At 32.4% G+C, this 8,313-nt stretch overlaps 1 long non-coding RNA gene across 1 annotated transcript; it reads right to left on the bottom strand.

Moving 5' to 3' along the window:
* Positions 1-597: 597 nt before the first annotated feature.
* On the bottom strand, positions 598-1,511 carry LOC144563941 (uncharacterized). Its single transcript, XR_013514500.1, has 2 exons — positions 1,286-1,511; positions 598-896 (listed from the first exon to the last, which is right to left on the bottom strand). It is a non-coding gene; the product is annotated as an uncharacterized LOC144563941 (long non-coding RNA).
* Positions 1,512-8,313: the final 6,802 nt, after the last annotated feature.

Here is an 8,313-nt window from a genome sequence, read left to right as displayed (position 1 = left end):
AAACGTGCTTGGAGACCTAATTTTACATTTTTTTTTTTATTATTTTTTAAGGTAAGTAGAATTTTTTTTATTGTTCAGAATCTTCTAAATTAATAAATTTTCTACCTATCTTAAAAAAATAAAAAAGATACCAAAAAAATGTAAAATTTGGTCTCCAAGCACGTTTTAATATGGATATCATATTGAATGGTTCGGATCGACTATTTAGATTTTAAAAATACAAAAATGGCTTAAAGCATATAGTGTTGAAGTACTTATCGAAGTGTATTGGCCGGTCTCATAAATTTTTTGTATATATAAAGGGTTCCAAATTTTCTTCCGCCCCGGGCCCCAAAATCTTCAGAACCGGCCCTGTCCATGATAACAATAGATGGTCATAGATAGTATGGTTGCCTTGGATATTTGATTTGTCTCAAGTGAAATTCATAAAACTTTAAGTGTAATCTATAATTGTGGTATGCATTAGTATAGTTGCAATAATCTTTACTATGTTTATTTCAATCTTTTCATGATGTGGCCGGTTATATATCTACCTCAACAATACCTCAACAATGCCTAAAGAAAACAATCACATATTAACAACAATCAAAGAAAATATTAAAATAAATTACTCTCTATATTCCACAAAAAATTCATTACAAATTTACAACATCTAAGGCTTCCAAATTTAATTAATTATCCGAATAACAAAAATAAAGAATCATGGAGCAACCCCAGTTTACATTGATAAAGCATACATCTGATATCACAACTCTATTATCACAACCACATGCATACATTCACTTTTACTGCCCCAGTTGATACAAGCATCCAACTATATTCAAACTCAATAAAAAAATTCTGCAGCTTCAAATCAAAGAATATTCTCCAAACATGCCATTGATTGTCAGATTTTCCTGAAAAGAAAGAACAAAAGATAATACACATAAAATAGTTGCAAGAAAATACACATAAGTTTGTAAATTATATTGTCAGAGTCCTTGGGCGTACCAGTGGTTGGTATAACCAGATTATTTCATTAGATAAAGTTAACAGGAGGTAGACCCTTCACCCCTGACCCGTGATTTCTCCCAAAATAACTCACCCGTAAAGAGGAAGAAAATTAAAGGATAAACTCAATTAAGTATAGGTCAACAAAGGAAAATAACTCATCAAAATACGGCATCATCTGCACGAATCTCAGAACTCAGTTCAATACCAGAATACCAGAATCTCAGAACTCAGACAATTTCACAAGAAAAAGAGGAAGCAAAAACAAATTCTAAATTGAAGTCGAGATTCTTACACTCTATAGTAGCGGATTGGCTCGACGGAAGGGGAAGGGGAAGGGAATCTCGCTGTCGATGGAGAGGAGCGGTTCTCGTTGGAGAAGTGGGCGCCGAGAGTGGTTCAGTTCAATTGTCGAAGAAGAGACGCAATCCGCGGAACTGTTTAGCGAAGAAGAAGAGAGGGTCGCTGGAGAAGAGAGGCGAAGAGTTTTGGAGAAGGGATCTGTTCAATTGTCGAAGAAGAAGAGAGGCGAAGAAGGGATCTGATCTGTTTAGCTTCCGATCTAAATTAGATCTGTTCAATTGAAATTGAAGGGTAACATTGGAAATACTAAAATACGGTTTTTTATACGCTAATTTTCAGAATTATTTAAATCAAAAATCTGAATTTAGTGTATACTTGTGGCAAATAGCTTAATTTAATAACTTTGGAGTGGCAAATAACTAATTTTAAGTTTTAGGGTGGCAAATAACTAATTTTCAAGTTTTGGAGTGGCAAATAAAAAATTTTCACTTCTTTGTATCTGTAAAGATGTAATTGTTTTAAAGTTTACTTTAAATTTACAGTAGGGCCCAATTGAAGGCAAATTTATAATAAAATGAACAAGCATGTGTAGAAAATGTTACAAATTCGGTCATATTTATAGCCAAGCCAAGTATTACCACATATACTGGTATGTGCCAGTATCCGTTCAAGATAATACTGTTATGGTACAAACCAAATGGGAAATAATTTCTTTCTTCTTAGATCAAATTTACTGTTTATGACTTACTTTAGCTTGAATTATGTTGTCAAATATAAGTCCAACAACAGACCTGACTGGAATTGTATCAAAATTCACTGCACTTCCATAGAAGGACAAATTGATCACCATTTTTATCAAAGTCCAATAAGAACACCAAATTGTCTATTCTTTTTAATGGAATCCAACATGAACTCTTAAAGAGCCAATAACAACAAATCAAAACAAACTTAATTCACCTACTACAGAAACTAAGACAAAATTACCAAAGCAAGATGGCTTTATTTTGTTTATTACCAACTGGTACATATGTAACAGCAAGAGAAAAAATAAATAAATAACCAATAAATCACATTTCAAACATATATGAATAGAGAAGTAAATTTTGAGACATTCACATAATCATATAGTGATTTTGACTAAACAATGTTATTGTCATAAAAAAATAAAAAATAATAAATACAACACATTGATGATCATACAGTGCATAGCACCAATTAACATACCACTGTCCTACATCTTAAAAATAAATTAAAAGCAGAGGGTGACACTGAGGATTGGGAAATGAGAGGAAAAGAAAGGAAAGTAAAATTATTACGGAGAAGTTGGATCCGTCCGTTCATCTCAATTTTTGATGAGCGGTTGAGATTTGGAGGCAAGAAAAATTAAGGCAGTGAAACCCTATATATGTCAGATCAAACAACGCCATCAAAATTTAACAGTTCATAAAACGCTTCTTATTGTTATTATAGCACAATATACGCTATGTTTATCAAGAAAATTTGACGAGTATAACTTCAAAATTATCAAATTGGCTTCGAACGATAAATTTAAATCGTTGAATACGATCTACTTAACGAATGATGCATGTAGATGCAAAATTTTAAAAAATTTCAACTTATTTAGTACAAAATTAAACAGTAAAATAATGATAAAAAAATGAAGCTTTATAAGTAATGTATTCATTTTTCATCATTTTTTGACAGTTTGATTTTATACTAAATAAATTAAAAAAAATCAAAATTTTACATCTAAACACATCACTCATGAAATAGATTGGTCTTTATGGTTTGAATTCATCGTTTGAAACCAATTCAATAAATTTTAGAGTTATATTTACTCAGCTAACTCTCTTGATAATTAAAACACACACTAACTTTGTTCTTGTAATTTTATATATAAATTAAAAAGCAACTTTTAAGTTAACGTTAAAACAATATTTTTTTGGTGATAACTGATAAGTGAACGATTTGAAGTCTGATTGAAACTTTTGTGTGGATATTCAAATTATAAAATATTGAATTCCCATCTTTATTTCAAAAAAGTTGCGTATACAATAACCAATTTAAAACTAATTTTTTACTTCATCCTAAACCGATTTTATTATTTTTGTATTTGACGATGTAAACAATAACCCAATTTTTTATTTTAATCCTCAAGACCAAAATCAATTATGCAGTATAATTGGATTTTAGTTCTCTTATGAATGTATTTTTCTTTTAAAAGAATTTCTTAAGGTCTATTCAGCTGCTAGGCGAGAACAGAAATAAATTTGAATTCAGATCTAATTTAAATAATCAAATAATCAAAACACTGTACGCGTAAAAAAAAAAAAAAAAATTCATCCTAAGTCTTCAGAGTGAAATCTTTTTTCCCCAAGCAAATATTGACAACCGAACAGAGCTCAAAGCCATCACAAAAATGGATAAAAAATGCGTTCAATGCGTGGGTCCCAAGCGGAATGAGTGTCACGAGGTGATACTGACGCGTGGGGTCCAGCCAAGTTTGACTTTAGTCATGGCTCGAACCAATCGGGCAATTTAGCCAAGTCAATTGTTAATAACTTTTTCGTGTTGTGAGTCGTTAACTATATTTTTTTTCTAAATTTGATGTTTTGAATTGCACATGGACATAAAACGAGAAATTTTTTTTTCAGACAACGAGTATCACTCTTATAATGGGTACAAAGAGAAAATAAATGAAAAATAATTTCATCTTCCTCTTGTACCGAGCTAAGAAACAAGATAAATCAATATAAGTTGAACTAAGTCAAACTTGAACTTGCACTTTATAAACAAAATCAAAATCAAATGAATTAATTTATGACTTTTTTTTTCTATTTTGAACAAGAGTTACAATTTTGTTTCGTCAGCTCTAGTCATACAACTGTTGTAGCAGAAGTTTGAATTTCTTTTAAATAAAAAAAGTCAATCTAAACAAAGAAGCTAGGGGTGAAAACGGAGCGGATAATGCTAATACCATATCCGCATCCGTCGGATAATGAGCGGATACGGATAGTAAACGGATATCAAAATTCAAAACCAAATCCGCCTTAAACGGATACGGATACGGAACGGATAGTCCACAGATACGGATTCGAATACGGATATAAAACGAATAATGGTCGGATAATTAAGATATATGAACTTCTAAAATACAAATATTAATTAAAACATTAAATATAAATATTAATGAACTTATAAGAGATGAAAGATAATATATTCATATAATATATATATATCAAATAAGTGTATGGTAACAAAAGATGTTGTAGTGTAGTGGTTTGAAGCTTAGTCTTAAGACATTGAGATGGGAGGACATGGGTTCAAATCCCACCTATAGCAAATATTTATTCCTCTTTTATATGAGTTTGACCAAACTAACCGAATCCAGATAATCCGGATATCCGCTCCGTTTAGGACTCCGTATCCGAATCCGGATCTTTTATGGATTTCCGAAAATTATCCGAATCCGAATTATATCCGGATACGGAGCGGATATCCGCCGGATAATCCGGCTCCGTTTTCACCCCTAAAAGAAGCACCTCTAAAGTGTTGGATTTCTGAAAAACACCTACACCAAAGCAGTACTATGATGGAGGGTGAAAAAATACTTTGAGACCCTCCAACAAACATTTGTTCAGCAAAATGTCTTTTACTCTCCACTGTAGCACTACTTTAGTGGAAGTGCTTTTCAGAAATCCAGCAACTTAATTGGTATGATTCTTTTGTTTAAATTGGCTTGTTTTTCTATTTTTTTTTAAAAAAAATCCAGAAGGTTTGAATCTGTTTTTTATTAATTCATTTAATAGATCTACAAGATGCGATACATGAAAGGTTACAAAAAGATAGTTATAGAATAACAAACAATGCTATTCAGTAATGGATGGCATGAATAAAGCTGTTCATGGGAACCCCAAGTAGTGGTTTGCTAAACCCGTTAGGGGTTGAACCCGTTTTGCCCGGCCCGTACCCGTTACCCGTGGTACCCGTACCCGTTGCCCGGGTACAAACGGGTAGACGGGTAGACGGGTACGGGTAATAAACGGACCGGACAACATAATTTTGAAAAAAACCCGTTGTACCCGTACCCGTCTACCCGCCAACCCGTACCCGTCTACCCGCCAACCCGTACCCGCCTACCCGTACCCATCTACCCGTACCCGTACCTGACCCGTTACAAAATTTGAATTTCAAAATTTTTTTGGCGGCACCATATAGAATTCAGATCCAGTGCAATACCTGACTTTGTAGAATGAGATCTGAGTCATCAATTTTAATTTGGCATGAATCTCAAAACGGACTCCTATATCTAAACTCCATCCGGGATGTCCTTTAACTTGGCACGAATCTCAAAGCATAAAAATTCAGAAAAAAACAGAAAGGAAAAAAAAAAAAAAAAAAAAAAACCCGCCCGTACCCGGGATATCCGTACCCGTCAACCCGCAACGGGTACGGGTAATAAACGGGTAGGGTAGTGGTTTTGGAAAAACTACCCGTCTACCCGTTGCGGGTTGTACCCGTACCCGTCCTACCCGTCTACCCGCCCTACCCGTTACCCCTAACGGGTTACCCGGAACGGGTCACGGGTAACCCGTTAGCAAACCACTAACCCCAAGTCCCAACAAAGGTTTGTCAAACATTTAATAGCATGAATAGACATTTTTATAATAATTTAATAGCATATTCTTATTTTGTCATTTAGATATTTTAGTCGGAACCGAATCGTGTGCTCCCCTGAGGAAATTTCTGCCCCCAGAGTCATTACAGAGTGGATTCTCATTTAATCCTAAACTAAAAATCATTTTAACCCTAAACCCTTTAATAGTAACCGGACTCACCCCGCAGTGACTCTGGGAGCAGGAATTTCCTGCACCCCAGGAGACGGAAGATCTGATTCCATTTTAGTCAAATAGAAATCGAGTGGCCCCCCCAAATTTGGTAGGGGTAAGTCATCAATTGGTTGTTCGTATTAAGTTTTCAAGAAACATATTAATGTTTTCAATTAACTAAGTGAAATAGACATTTATTATTTTATTTATTTTTATTTATTATTCGAATCATCTTAAAATATATATTTGACAATATCAAAATAAACAACTACCCAATAAATCTTTTATTTTGGAAAATTCACCAAATATAATTGATGATATTTGCGATTGACGACTTGGGAGAGAATATATAATATTTTAAATATTTTTTTCATTTTCTCTCGTAATATATTAACTTTATTAAAAAAAATGTGAGCTTAACTTAAATGATCATTAAATATACTTCCAATAATATATATGAACTATTATTCTTTATCTAATTGACTAGCCAAAAGTTTTTGTTTTTTAGTTCTGTATATGATTAAGTGGTTAATAATATTGCAAAATGATTTATGTATAATTTTAATTAAATTACACAATAATCGAATTTATATGAAAACCAAATTTCAATAATTGCCGAGGAATAAATCAAGTTGAGGAATATTTAAAATAATGTAAAATGAACTCTTGTAATGCTAACAAGTATATTTGATATATATTCAGATTTCTGATGATGTGATCTTTGTAAGCTCATTTCTTCTACCAATATATGATTTTGTTATATCTTACTGAAACAAAAGCATTATAACTCGCTGCTTGCTTTTCAAATTTTAAAACAAATTTATATATTAATATTGTTGAATAAATAATTAAGGTTGTGTTAATGATCAACACGCAAAGTGGAACAATTGTATGCTCATAAGACGGGGTGAAGATATTGACAAAGCTATTTTGACTTCACGCAACACTCCAATCATATACTTAATTACTTTATTTTGTCTTTATTAATTATGTTATGCGTGAAGCTAAAATAAATCTATCAATATATTTATCTCACAAAATGCTGAGAATTAATATATACTCAAGTATTTATGGATTAATTCTTTGCTCACAAGTCACAAGATGAGGTAAAGATATTAAAATAATTATTCTCACTTCATGCAGCTCACTGATCATATACATTTTTTATTTTGTTACTATCGATCGCGCACTGCATGAATCCAAAGTAGCTCTTTTAATATATTTATGCCACCAATGTATACTCGAGCATTTATGGAACAATTATATGCTCACAAGAAGTAAAATGTTAGATTATTTTTGTGATTAATTTATAGAATATTTGCTGATGCGCGCCAGTGGGTATTCTTGTTAATAATTAGTGAGGCAGTAAGCATATATTATTATGGGAGCATCATGTCATGAAGTGGGCCCTGCTTGTTTAATTGGTCCGGATCTCATAATGTATGTTATAATATGTATGTATTAGTGTCCATATCATGCTTTGAATTTTATCATGGGGAATTTCACTTGAGGAGGTTCCATATATATATAATATGTATGTACATCAGTGTCCACATCTTCTTCTTTTTTTCTTTTTATTTAAAAAAAACTTGGTAGTGACTGCTAAGGTTATATTAATAGATTTGCTTATTACATCAATTCCTAATTATTACATCAAGGCTAAATATGAGCAGGAATTGTATTTGTTATACTATCCGTCCCCCAAAAAGCCCCCCATAAATTTCTGTTACCCTTCCCACAAAACTGCAACCATAGCTTCGCCTCCTCTACTGCTGGATTTGCAACAAACCACAGCGATGGTTTCTTTTCACGAAAAATAACTTCATTGCGTTGTCGCCACAGTGACCACAATACTGACATGAAATAGGTGGCCCAAACCTGCCTAGTTTGCTTTGAATTTTATCATGGGGAATTTCACTTGAGGAGGGTTCCAATACTTAATGTCTTTCATATCTCATCATACATCATATTTTATATCTTCGTTTTCAAAGTTTAAATTGTCGATCCAAATCGTTCAACATAATATATATAGTAAAATATGGTTAGGGATGAAATTTTATAATTTTTGGAAACTTTTTACTATTTCTTAAGATGGGTAGAAAATCACTGTTTTTTGAACGGTTCAAAAATAGTGATTTTGTATCTATCTTAAAAAATTAGTAAACAATTTCTAAAAATTGTAAAATTTCAT

This window comes from Carex rostrata, chromosome 13, assembly GCF_964058835.1.
Source record: "Carex rostrata chromosome 13, lpCarRost1.2, whole genome shotgun sequence".
NCBI lineage: Eukaryota > Viridiplantae > Streptophyta > Magnoliopsida > Poales > Cyperaceae > Carex > Carex rostrata.
Note: the sequence above shows the minus strand (reverse complement) of the source record. Positions and strands in the feature narration are given on the sequence as shown.